Genomic DNA, 14582 nt, shown 5'->3' on the forward strand with positions numbered 1-14582 from the left:
TATATCTATGGTATAAACCCCCTAAAAGGGGTATAAAACCCCTAAAACGTCGGGTCGGGCCTGGTCGGTCTGGAGCCTGAGGCCCGGCCCGGCCCGACCCGACTGATTAGCATACGTTTTAGGCCCGGCCCGGCCCGGCCCTAAAGCGCTGTGTCGGGCCTGGTCGGGTTCGGGTAGAGTTTGAGAACTCTAATCCTGACTGCGTTCTCTATCCTGATTGGATATAATTTGTATCCCTGACCTGAAAATGCATTTTATGTTTAATAAAAAGCTGGAGAGACATGGAGACTCCTGTTACCGAACAAACACTCTATAGCGATGAGTACTACCACAATATAGAGCCTTTTATATGAGTACTACCACAATATAGAGCCTTTTATGAGTACTATCATATAGAGCCTTTTATGAGTACTACCACAATATTGTACGGATATAACTAAACTTTGCTGTTTCATAGCTTTGCTTAATTACTGATTCAGACCCTCCGCAAAGGGGTTATAACAAACAGGTCTGGTAACTGTGATTTAACACACACCAATTGTAACATTTATATTACTCAAACATACATAGCCTCGACGTTGCAATAATGCCCGTAAACAATCACTTGATTTTGGCCATTTTATTACTATTATCTCATAACACACTCACACACGTACAAACATACTTCTACTAAACTTGTGTACAGTATAAAGCCTTATTTGCCTTGTCTGGCCCGTGTTAGATCTAGTACAATAGCATGATGATCATTACAAAGGAAGTCAGAGACTGTGGCGTTTAGGTAATAACTGCAAACACAACAAGATAAACACAAGATACATACTATTAATTCACAGATATAGCGACTGCATAGATGCATCATTTATGACTGAATTTAGAGCATTTAACGAACATATAACACATTAAAAGGACTTACTTAAACGCGTCATCCCGTTTGCTACATTGTTTCTGAAAGAATGAATGAACACCTCCTGCCCTGTTATAGCTCGCCAGCTCTTCCTCTGTCACCCGACACTTCCTACCCCCATAGCCTACCATGTAGTATGACCTCGCATTCCTGGTATATAGTATTGGTATCACATTGGTAACACATTGGTAACACATTTACCCCCCAATTAGCTGTATTAATATCTACATCCCTGAGACATACTGTAATTGGTTGATAAGAGGATCTCTGTTCTTATATAACACAGAGTATTTACTGTATAGGCAGTGAACTTCATAATAGCACCAACATTCTATACATAAATGACACAACATGAAGTTACAAATATAAGCTGGGCCGGCACTTAATATTATAATGATCCCACTCACGGAATAAACTCGACACCTCCCACTTTTAGGCTACGGTTTGAAATAAACCCAGTAGGCTAAATAGATTCCCCACAATCATTTGCAAACAAAAACATTCAAACAAAAATAAAAAATAAGTATATCAATCATGCTTCTAATCGATGAACGCCTCCGGATGGCACTCACCAGCTGAACTTATGAAATAATAAACCTAGTTTACTTTCATGCACTGAATTAATTTTGATCTCAATCTGACTGTAGGAGGTAGGCACCACCGCTTTGCTCCTTACTGAGTGACAAGTATGCCCCATCACCCAGCTGCCTCAAGTAAATACCCACTGACTAGTCTTACTCGCGCAGCATGCATATGGAAGAGTTCGTTAGGGTATTTCTCAAGAGGACTTTCTAGTCTAATTTACTGATCTTCAACCGGGATTAGGACAACCAGCCGCCGCACATCACGATGGAGGATGACGGATGGCCATGCCACCACGTCTTTCACCACCTGCGACCAACTGATGGGCAGACTTGGACATGTCCGCACCTTTACGTCCCTGACGACACCCTGGTTATCTGGATTCACCTCCACGACACGACCCATCCGGAATCGACCTCGTAGAGCATTCTGGTCCGCGACCCACACCAGGTCGCCGACGGCCACATTCCGTGCTGGAACGTGCCATTTCTCTCGGATGAAGAGATGAGGGCCCGCCAACTGGCTCCACCGCTTCCAGAACTTGTCCACCTCGCGCTGGACCACCCGAAGACGACTGTACGGGTAGCTAGGGAAGTCAAAGCCCAGGATGTCTCCCCTGGGCCCTGCCCGCCCCAACAGCAGAGAGTTGGGAGTGATGATGTCCACGGAATCCTCGTCGACTTGAGTTCTGGCTCCGATGGGTCTTTCGTTGGCCAGGTTAGCAGCAAGGTAGAGTAGAGTCTGGAACTCCAACGCCGACAGATCATCGGTGTCGCCGACGCTGCTCAACGCCCTTTTCAGAACATGGACGGCAGCTTCGGCCGCCCCGTTCCGATGCGGTGAGTCCGCTGGGCTAAACTCCCATGCCCAGTCGGTCCCTGCAACTGCTGCTCTTTGCTGGATCTGCTCCTTGTCAATGTCCCCTAGGAACTTGTATAGATCCTCCAATGCTGGCCTCGCGCCAACAAAGTTCGTACCCTGATCAGACCACAACTTTTTTGGATGGCCTCTCAGAGCAGTGAATCGCTGGTAGGTCTGCAGAAAGCCTTCTGTAGACAAGTCCTCAACTAGGTCTGCATGGACAGCCCGTGAGGCCATGCAACTGAAGACCACGCCCCAGACTTTTCTCTTAATGCGTCGCTTCACAGTGCCCCTGACAGTGTAAGGACCGAACAAATCCAGCGTTGTGTACTCGAACGGAGCTGCTGGACTTGTGCGCACTGTAGGAAGATTAGCCATCACTTGACTGGATAGCTTAGCCCCCCGTTTGCGACAAAACAGGCAAAAGTCGATCACCTTACGTGCGACCCTTGGCCCCTGAACCACCCAGGCTTTCTTCCTGACTCGCAGGAGTGTCCCAGCCACGCCCTCGTGGTTTGCACGATGGGCCTCCTCACACAGTAGTGTGCTGAGTCGTGCCTCGTAAGGAATGATGGGCACGCCCTGGCTTTCTTGGTCAACGGTCTGAACCCGGCCTCGGCATAGCAAGAGACCTGTCTTGTCGTTCTTACTAACTACAAGACGGTTTAGTGTTGTTGTCGGGAAAGAAATTCCCTCTTGGGCGGCAAGGCACAGCTCCTTAAATGCTGTGTCCCGCTCTCCGACAGAGAGCACCGCCCCCCACTGTACACGACTGCCGGACTTGAATAAGCCTCCGTGGCCGTGCAACACTCTGCGGACGTAGCCAACTGCCCCGCAGAGTTTTGACAGTGTGCTGCATCTAGCCAAGTCCATTTGGTTCACAAGGCCTGACCCCCACAGCTGTTCAGTTTCGTCATTAGATGCTGCCACAGAACCCCCATCACTGACTGGTGAAGGACCCCTGCTGACCGCTGGAGACCCCCCATTGTCTGGTGAAGATCTGCCACTGACTGGTGAGGACCCGCCACTGTCTGGCAGTGGCGCGGACCCCTGGTTCTTAGTTTGGGATCTAGTAACAGCAGCAGAGAATGCTTTCATTTTGAACACTTTTCTCTGCAATGTACTCACGATTTCCCGCGATGAAGCAGCCACCTCAGCAGCAGACTTCAAAGGCCATTGGTCGACTGGTCTGGCTAGGAACTCTGGTCCCTTTTGCCACAGGATATCACTGTCTAATTGCTCAGGAGAACCCCCCCTCGTGACTAGATCAGCTACATTTTCCACCCCGGGAACCCACCACCAGTCAGTCACAGGCCCCGCCTTCTGGATTTCCCCAACCCTATTAGCGAAGAACGTTTGGAACCCATAACTGTCCCTTTGAATGGCACCCAGCACTGTCTGGCTGTCGACAAAGTGATACCACTTCTCGATTGTCAGCCTGCTATGCTTCAGCACGTACCCTTTCAGTCGTGCGGCAAAGACAGCACCGCAGATTTCAGCTTTCACTGCATCGCCCTTTTGGTCTAGAGGAGCCAACTTGGCTTTTGACTCCACCAGACGAGTCTCCACCCCGCTAGCAGTTTCCCACCGCAGGTAGAGCACCGCTCCGTAGGACTCTGAGCTCCCGTCGGAGAAGGTGATGCCCCAGGGCTCCCCCACCCATCCGGGCGGAGTGATACACCTGGGGAACGTGATCGCACTCAGCTTTGCGTATTCCTCAAAAAGTTCAACCGCTTTCACGCGGAGATCGCTAGACAACGGTTGATCCCAAGTGTCTTTGGTCAATGACCCCGCCTCTTGGAACGCCCTCCTGACTAGAATAACGCCTTTCTGTTTCAGAGGCGTCACAAGGCCAATGGGATCATACAGCCCCGCTACTTGACTCAGCAACATACGCCGAGTCAGAGGATCTGGCGTCTTCTCCGCCACCTCCTCCAGAGCAAGGTTTTCCTCGCTCCGCACTTTTTTCTTTCTGGCGGAAAAGTTTATGGCAACCATGATGAAGAGGCTGTCCTCCTTCACATGGTAACCAACCCCCAGAGCCTTATTGTCCTCTTCTCTCATCTGATTCGGCAACAACATAGTCTCTGGTTTCATTTCTCCATCTCCTTCCCTCCCACTTTGGCCTGACCGTACCCAGGGCTTTAGGTGAAACCCCCCGGTAGCCAGAATGGTTTTAACCCCCGCCAGTACCTTCTCCAGCCTCTGGGGGCAGTTGTGAGATAGAAAAATGTCGTCTACGTAAGCGTTCTCCACGATTACGTCCCTCTCGTCAACCATGTGGGTGAACTGAGGTAGATACGCTGTCTCGCGCATCGCTATCTGAGCTATGCTACCCGCTGGACGGTCTCCCATATTGACCCGTACAACTGCATAGTCTTCAATCTTGCTGTCAACTGAGTCTCTCCATAGGAACCGGTGCAAATGTACCTCCCGCTCTTCTAGCCAAACGGAGTGGTACATTTTGCTTACGTCGCCGATGGCGGCGTGTTCCCCTTCCCTGAAACGCAGCAACACTGCTCGGATCGGGTTCAAAACATCGGGCCCCTTTAGCAGGATACTGTTCAAACTCACGCCCCGGAATTCTTGACTACTGTCCCAGACTATCCTAACTGGCGTGGAAACTGAGTGTGGGTTCGGTGCCATAAGATGGTTGATCCACCAAACAGCCCCGTCCCACATGTCCATGGCAGCTTTAGACAGCTTGACAGCAGCACCCCTTTTGAGCATCTCATGCACCTGGCTAGCATAGGCCTGGTACCACACGGGATCTCGCCTGAGACGTTTCTCAGACTTTAAGAACGTGGCCTCAACCGCCGCTCTGTTATTCGATAAAGTAGACGGGTCCTCTTTCCAAGGATAGCTCGCGTCCCAATGCGACTCATCGCTGTGAGCGTCGCTTGTCTTAAAAGTCAGGCCCCTCTTGACAATCTCCATTTCTCTCTCGTCAGCGAGAGACATCTCTTTTCCACCAGGGGCGCATTTTCCACAACGACAACCCCCACACAGGGGATCGCATGCCGCCCCAATACTGTCCCAACGCCACCAAGACAGTGCCGCGCTGGTCTCAGTAAGGCAAGCAGTAGCCGCCTTGATTTCAACGGCTCCACCTCTCATTGAAAGAGCAAAATGGGTTGACGCCCACTGTCCTGTGATCATTTCACTGGCGTCGAATAGAGACGGATGACATCCGCTAACCGTCTTACCCAAAATCCCCGACCAAAGTACCAAATCTCCACATCTAGCCAACCGCTGTGGGGCTAAACGACCCTCACGCGCACTGATAAGTATTTCCACTTCCAGTGGACGTCGCAACTCCTCCGGATCGGTGCCCGGGAAAAGATCTGCAATGCGCCTAGGATTAACTGGACAATTGATCTTTGCAATCTCATTCAGACCATAACAAGTCATGTCATGGTCCAGTGGAGAAGAGCCCTTCTCCCCCATTGTTTTCAACTTAATGGAGTATTTTTTCGTCTTGAATGTCTTTCTCATCCCCCCAACGCCCTGCACGCTCAGAGTAACAGGTCTTCCTTTCAGCCCGAGCCTTTCTGCAGCTTTGTGGGTGATATAATTTGTATCAGAGGCGAGGTCTATCAAAGCCCCCACCCAATCACCACTTTTCGTGGTTACTTCCAGCGTCATCATCAGAGCAGGCAACTCTCCGCCCTCAGTGCAGCCTGTCGTGGCTGTATTGTTTGTGTAAGCTTTGCGCACTATAGCTAGTTGCTTTGGCGTCAACTCGGCCTCAGCAAGCTTAAGTTCAATTTCATGTGTAGGCCCACGTGAGTCCCTCCCCATGTTACTAGCCCCCCCTCTCGCGCTGTCACTATTATTATTATTAGTGCTACTATCCCCGTTATGTGGACGCGCTTTGGGGCACAACTTGAAATTATGAGGAGGCGACGAGCCGTCCCTTTTGCACTCACTTAACCTACACAGGAAATTGTCATTGCGCACTCTGCATTGGCCGTCATGTAGATATAAACACTTAAAGCATGCTTTATGTTTCTTCGCATACGCTCGCCGGCCTTCCACGTTAGCTTTCATGAATATTTTACAACGGAACAGAGCCCCTGAGTGATCGCTCTCTCCGCAGATTACGCACGAACCCCGCGCCTCCTCGCCGCTAAACGTAGCCCTTGTCGACGCACGCTTCTCGCGCGCCCCGTTCCCCGGCTTGTCATTCTGTCGGTCATTATTACGGCTACGTGGGCTCGGATCACTTCGTTTGGTCCCTATGCCTTTTGCATTTAATTGTTCTTGTTCAACGAGCACCTTTGTATGCTCGCGTAAGAAGGAAATTAAATGCGGGAACCTGTTCTGGCTATCTATATTATTATTTGGATTACAACGCATCACAAGCCACCGTTCCTGCATTTCTGGCGGCAATTTAGCCTCCAAATTGTGAATGACGAGTTGATTTTGAATGACGTCGCCAGCATTAAGATCAGCTAGATCTAGAACTGATTGCTCTATTAATCTAACAAGATTTAATGTCTCCTTTGGTTGGCCACTGCTTACAGCGGGCACACTTTCCAACTTCATTATAATCTCCTTAACAATCTGTCCTACGTTTCCATAGTGGAGTTCTAATTTCTGGTAGACCTCATCTGAAGTCTGGCAATAATCAAGCCTTAATTCATCATTTATCCTTTTATCAATGGAATCAATCAGTAGCTGGTAACGCATGTCATCACCCCATCCAGGATTGTCAAAGAGTGCATAAATCCTATGCCACTGTCTCTTCCATCTGAAGTATGACATGCGTTCCCCATTGAATTGGGGTAATTTCATAGGCTGAGCAGCCAGCTTGCTACCGGCTGACTTCTTTCCTCCATTGTCAACGGCGAGAGGTACACTTTCTTGTTTAATTTCCTCTTTCATTTCTATTATTATTGCACCTTTGTGCTTTAAATCCTGGAGGTTGGCACTCTTACGCGCTTTCAAGGCATATACCTCAGCTAATACCTTGGCCAAATTCCCGTCAGAAATGCAGCCTTCCCAAGAGTTTAATAACGTCTGCATGTCTGTTAATGATCGCTCAATTACACCTTCTAGCCCGTAAATAAGACTTAGGTCAATCTCCTCTTCTTTGTAACGGTCAGGACGTGCTCTATCTGCCGCCTCTGCCACCCACTTGAGTGCGCGCTGCACAGACTCATCTATGAACCGCTTCCATAAGTTTTCCTGCAATTCTGTCCGAGCCAAAAGATAGGACGTCTTTGCGGCATCGAGTCTCGTACTAACAACAGCTATGTCTACAGCGTTTTCATCAGCCTCTACCATTGCACTTGTATAATCCGTGCTACAAGTTAGAAGCTCATCAAAACCTATATCCATGTCTTTCAGTAAAGCCTTAAGTTCACTTTCGGACTTATGGGCAGCCGTACTTTTGGCTTTGGTCGTTAACTTTGTTAACGTGCCTTGGCTCGACGCGCGCGCTTTCTTTAACACAGCTAAGGCCGCCATGGTTACACGAAATGGCTACTCGCTCGCCCCCCCCACCAACCTTGTCTCCCAAGATGGCCGGTCCGGCGTTCCTCCCTGGCGGCAAGTCGTGCTGTGAAACATACACAATGCGGTAGCCCCAACTCCTATGCTATTAGCGTTAGCATTGGCTAGGCTAGCCCCAACAACATCCAACTGGAGTTAACCTCCTTTAGCTTAGCATTAGCGTCAGTCAGCCAGTTAACCTCCTTTAGCTTAGCATTAGCGTCAGTCAGCCAAAGTTAGCCACCGTTAGCCTAATGCTAGTTGTTTGCTAGGCACAATGCAATGTCAATGGGAAGGTGGCTAGCTTCTTGCTTGTTTACAATTAGCTCGGTCTGGTATATTCCCCCCCAAAGTCAATGCACAGTTTCCTTTCTGCAACACACAATCCCAGCGATATTCCCCCCAATGCACAAGCACTCATGTGGGCACTGAAACTCTTTATTTAGGTCGGCAAAACCGGATGCTTCCTAGCACCCAGGGCACAACCTCCTTAGCAGCAGGATCACGCTACTAGCATCCTTTCCCGAGTCAACTCAGGTCACCTCAATACGGCGCGGATGATTCCCGCAGATATCAGCTACCTCCGGCAGCCTACGGGTTTCGGTCGCTGGTCCTTGGACACGGCGATCGATGACGGGTCAGCGATGCTCCGCAAACGCTGGATGGCCGTCCCTTCGTTGTCTTGCTTCTCAGCTAGCGTCACGCTAACAGCAGACAACCACCATTGCTCACGTAGTAGCTAAGCTAACAGCTAAGCTAACACGGGCCGATGGCTTTCATTAGCATTTGTGGATCACACAAAATGCCCGTATTTCTTTAGCTACGGTGAATTAAGTACCGTTGCTTCAGTAATACGTCGGTGGATTTCACCGCAATGAATTATTACTCCGGTGGGTTACACCGCAATTAATTATTACTGGTGGGTTACACCGCAATTAATTATTACTCACCGGTGATTACACACGGTTAATTATTACTGTACGGATATAACTAAACTTTGCTGTTTCATAGCTTTGCTTAATTACTGATTCAGACCCTCCGCAAAGGGGTTATAACAAACAGGTCTGGTAACTGTGATTTAACACACACCAATTGTAACATTTATATTACTCAAACATACATAGCCTCGACGTTGCAATAATGCCCGTAAACAATCACTTGATTTTGGCCATTTTATTACTATTATCTCATAACACACTCACACACGTACAAACATACTTCTACTAAACTTGTGTACAGTATAAAGCCTTATTTGCCTTGTCTGGCCCGTGTTAGATCTAGTACAATAGCATGATGATCATTACAAAGGAAGTCAGAGACTGTGGCGTTTAGGTAATAACTGCAAACACAACAAGAGAAACACAAGATACATACTATTAATTCACAGATATAGCGACTGCATAGATGCATCATTTATGACTGAATTTAGAGCATTTAACGAACATATAACACATTAAAAGGACTTACTTAAACGCGTCATCCCGTTTGCTACATTGTTTCTGAAAGAATGAATGAACACCTCCTGCCCTGGTATAGCTCGCCAGCTCTTCCTCTGTCACCCGACACTTCCTACCCCCATAGCCTACCATGTAGTATGACCTCGCATTCCTGGTATATAGTATTGGTATCACATTGGTAACACATTGGTAACACATTTACCCCCCAATTAGCTGTATTAATATCTACATCCCTGAGACATACTGTAATTGGTTGATAAGAGGATCTCTGTTCTTATATAACACAGAGTATTTACTGTATAGGCAGTGAACTTCATAATAGCACCAACATTCTATACATAAATGACACAACATGAAGTTACAAATATAAGCTGGGCCGGCACTTAATATTATAATGATCCCACTCACGGAATAAACTCGACAAATATAGAGCCTTTAATATGAGTACTACCACAATATAGAGCCTTTTATATGAGTACTACCACAATATTGAGCCTTTTATATGAGTACTACCACAATATAGAGCCTTTTATATGAGTACTACCACAATATAGAGCCTTTTATATGAGTACTATCACAATATAGAGCCTTTTATATGAGTACTATCACAATATAGAGCCCTTTATGAGTACTACCACAATATAGAGCCTTTTATGAGTACTATCACAATATAGAGCCTTTTATATGAGTACTACCACAATATAGAGCCTTTTATATGAGTACTACCACAATATAGAGCCTTTAAGATGAGTACTATCACAATATAGAGCCTTTTATGAGTACTATCACAATATAGAGCCTTTTATGAGTACTACCACAATATAGAGCCTTTTATGAGTACTACCACAATATAGAGCCTTTTATGAGTACTATCACAATATAGAGCCTTTAATGAGTACTATCACAATATAGAGCCTTTTATGAGTACTATCACAATATAGAGCCTTTTTTATGAGTACTATCACAATATAGAGCCTTTTATATGAGTACTATCACAATATAGAGCCTTTAAGATGAGTACTATCACAATATAGAGCCTTTTATGAGTACTACCACAATATAGAGCCTTTAAGATGAGTACTATCACAATATAGAGCCTTTTATGAGTACTATCACAATATAGAGCCTTTTATGAGTACTATCACAATATAGAGCCTTTTTTATGAGTACTATCACAATATAGAGCCTTTTATGAGTACTACCACAATATAGAGCCTTTTATATGAGTACTACCACAATATAGAGCCTTTTATATGAGTACTATCACAATATAGAGCCTTTTATGAGTACTATCACAATATAGAGCCTTTTTTACGAGTACTATCACAATATAGAGCCTTTTTTACGAGTACTATCACAATATAGAGCCTTTTATGAGTACTACCACAATATAGAGCCTTTTATGAGTACTATCACAATATAGAGCCTTTAAGATGAGTACTATCACAATATAGAGCCTTTTATATGAGTACTACCACAATATAGAGCCTTTTATATGAGTACTATCACAATATAGAGGCTTTTATGAGTACTATCACAATATAGAGCCTTTTATATGAGTACTATCACAATATAGAGCCTTTTAACACTGTTACTGAACAACCACTCTATAGCGATGAGTACTACCACAATATAGAGCCTTTTATGAGTACTATCACAATATAGAGCCTTTTATGAGTACTATCACAATATAGAGCCTTTTATATGAGTACTATCACAATATAGAGCCTTTTATATGAGTACTATCACAATATAGAGCCTTTAGGATGAGTACTACCACAATATAGAGCCTTTTATATGAGTACTATCACAATATAGAGCCTTAACACTTATTTGAATACAATAAAACCACCTACCCTATAGTTTTAAATGCAATTCAAAAAAATATTAGTAAAAGGTTTCCCGGCTATTTTGAACATTTAGAAGCTTCTCTAGGTGAAAACATGGCAGAGCAAAAGGACGCCATGCCAAAGTTTTGAGGCTAAAAAAATAAGAAAATATAATATTATAAAATTATAAAAAATAATAACAATAATAATATATCTGGGCTCTCTCAGGAGATCGAGCATACTAAAAAATACATCGACTTTATTGAATAAAAGTATTGCTTTTCCCCATGCAGAAAGGAAAGATTGTGATCATAAAATAATCATTTTAATAATTGTATCTTCAGGATCGTCAACTTCCCATGGGGGAGATATAGTACATTGACATAATCAGGCATTGATCAGCAGGCTTCTGTGGACACAAATCAACTTCACTTTAGTGTCACATCAGTAGAAGATACCCACAAATTGAAGTTATATTTTAAATATACATAATTTTGTACAAATAAAAAGTAGGACGGAGCACCTGTCTCTTGTGCAAATAAACCAAAAAAGACGGCAGACAACCTCTGTTCATTGTGGAAATAAAGTAAACCTAAGACATATCACCATGTCACTGCAAATAAAAGACAAGACAGAGCACTTCAGTCTAAACTGAAATAAACAAAAAAAGTAAAAAAATAAGCATCAGTTGGTTGTGCAAAAGAATGCAAGTTAAGATGGAATTCGGTCTCTGGTGCAAATCAAATACATCATTCTGATTAAAATGATATTAACTGTTAATTATAACATTATTTCTGTGCTCATGGTGGCCTTGCGGTCTAAAGGCCAGATCTGACCCATGGGCCACTATTCTAAGTATTCTAAGTTGAATGTATGGCGCAGAGCATGCCAACGTTTTGAGGAAAAAAATCAAAAAATAAATGATAATAAAGAAGGGGGAGTATAACGTAACTGGGCTCTCTCAAGAGATCAAGCCTAATGAAAGAGGTCGTGAGGGAAAAGATCTTCCTTTATTGAACTTTCGCAAAAGCTTCATTTTTCTGTTCTATGCCGATGACATTGAGTTGGTTGCGGAGAACGAGTTTAATTCACAAAAAAATGCAGTTTATATGGTCTAGTAAATGAAGACTTGCTGGTTACAGTGAGAAACTGAGATTATACATTTTAGAGAAAAGAATGTGAACTGCAGAGCAAACCACATATTTCTGTTTGGATCAATGAACTTAAAGTACACTACGTCCTATAAATATCTTGGTTAGGAGTTTTGAGGATAGTCCTTACTGTGGATGTACGCTAGTCGTGACCCTTTTTCCTCTGTTATTTGATTCTTTTAACTCTGCTTCTCATGATTCCCCCTGCTCGCCCCCCCAAAGACTCAGACTGGTAGAAAGCAGAGATGACCTGAGGCCCCTTCTGTTTGTGTGTATCCACAATCACCCTAATCAAATTGTTTGAAGTTTTATACTATATCAACTAACATTCAATATTTCTAGTGTAAATGCTACTACTGGAGCCATAACATATGTCGATCCCATCGCCGAGGAGCAGAGGAGGTGCGCAAACCTTGTTATCCCTTCCTCCGTCTGCGGGCCTGTTCCTCAGGTGTGGGCGGTAAGCTCCTCCGCTTGCACGACGCCTCCGTTGTGACGGCGCCTTGTGTTGCTGTCAGCTCGCCAGGTGGCGATGAGGCGCTGCTGACCTCAAACATCCTCGCTTGGTCAGTTTCAAATCTGATTTCCTTCAGATAGCGGGAGATCTGTAAGGAGAGTTCGGCCTCCGCCTTCTCCTTCTGGATGTCCTCCAAGGTCCTCTTCACCCTCACTTCAGCGAGGGGAGGATCATCCTGATCCTGCTGCTGCTCACGGTCACAATCCTGACCCGTTTTCCAAGAATCGGCGGTGGGTGTAAGGGGGGCGTCGCCGGCGCCGGCGCCTAAGAACTGTGGCCTCCGGTGTAGGAAGGGACAGCGGCGTTTCTGACAGTACGTCTCATAATGACACGGGATCTTCTTGCTGTCAGCATGGACCTTGAGGTCCATGTTGCGGCCACGGCCTTTTGGCTTTTGTTTAGCATTTGTGCACATGCATATAATCAAAGATATAACTAATGTGTTCAAGCAAAAGAAAACTCTTTTTCTTTCGACTCCATGGAAAATCTATAATATAAATGAGAACAATCTGACAGGAATACCTAAACTGAGTTTAAGTACCCGGCTTGGCCACGAGGTGTGACGTAGGTTACACCTCTCCGCCGATTGGCTGTGTGGTCGGAATGTAATGACCATATATGGCTTTGTCAGATGGTACAGTCAACGGTGGCTGAAGGTTTTCCCCACACAGGTTTGAATCCTGTACATGACGATGTTTTATGGGTGGCAGACTGGTAGTGGCTCGAGGGGTGAGGGGGCTGTTTGGGGATTGATCCCCATCATGGCTCCTAAATGGTAAATGGTGCATTTATATAGCGCCTTTATCCTAGGCGCTTTACATAGATTGTGCATTACATTCACCCATTCACACACACATTCATACACCGATTGCAGCGGAAGCCATGCAAGGTACCAACCAGCACATCGGGAGCAATTTGAGGTTCAGTGTCTTGCCCAAGGACACTTCGACATGTAGACAGGAGGAGCCGGGATACGAACCGCCGACCCATGGATCATTGGATGACCTGCTCTACCTCCTAAGCCACAGCCCGCTCCTCTTGGCTTAGTGTCCAATTGTCCTTGAGTAAGGGCCGATTCATACTCCTATTTTACCGCTGTTTCGGCGCTGTAGTGCCGAAAGGATTTCGGCTCGTCAGAAATTTTCAGTAGCACCGAAGAGCCGACTTTAGGACGGTACCCGCCCCCCCCGAACCTCAAATGACGTCACATTGTAGGCTCTACAGAGCCGAACCCACTTTTATTCGGCTCTAAAATAGGAGTATGAATCGGCCCTAAGACACCAACCTGCTCCCCGGGTGCTGTTCAATAGTTGCCCACTACTCCTGATATAGTTAGGATGGCTAAATGCAGAGGAGGACAAGTGTGTTTTTACGTGGCAAATACACCAACAACTAGAGATTTGGCATCCAACGTTTCCAAACTGCTCCTGATGCGTTGCGACGCATTGTGTGCTTGTAGAGAAGTTTGCAATAATAATAAAGTATAGTAACTAAAGTTTTAAAATAAATATAGTGGAGCAAAAGTACAATAGAGAAGAGAAGTAGTGAAGTAGAAGTAGTGGAAACTGGAAATATCCAAGTAAAGTACATATATTTGATTATTTTTGTATTGATTTTCTTTATCGAGGTGTCATGCCTCCAAAGAAGCCCAGCCCATATGGACTTACAGGACACCTTTACTTATATAGTTTGACAATAAACCGACATGACAGTTTCGTAAACAGTGATCAAATTAATACTACATTAACTAAAACACCCAAGATTCTACAACATAAAATAGAATAC

The sequence above is a fragment of the Electrona antarctica genome (assembly GCF_951216825.1).
Source record: "Electrona antarctica genome assembly, contig: scaffold_180, whole genome shotgun sequence".
Lineage (NCBI taxonomy): Eukaryota > Metazoa > Chordata > Actinopteri > Myctophiformes > Myctophidae > Electrona > Electrona antarctica.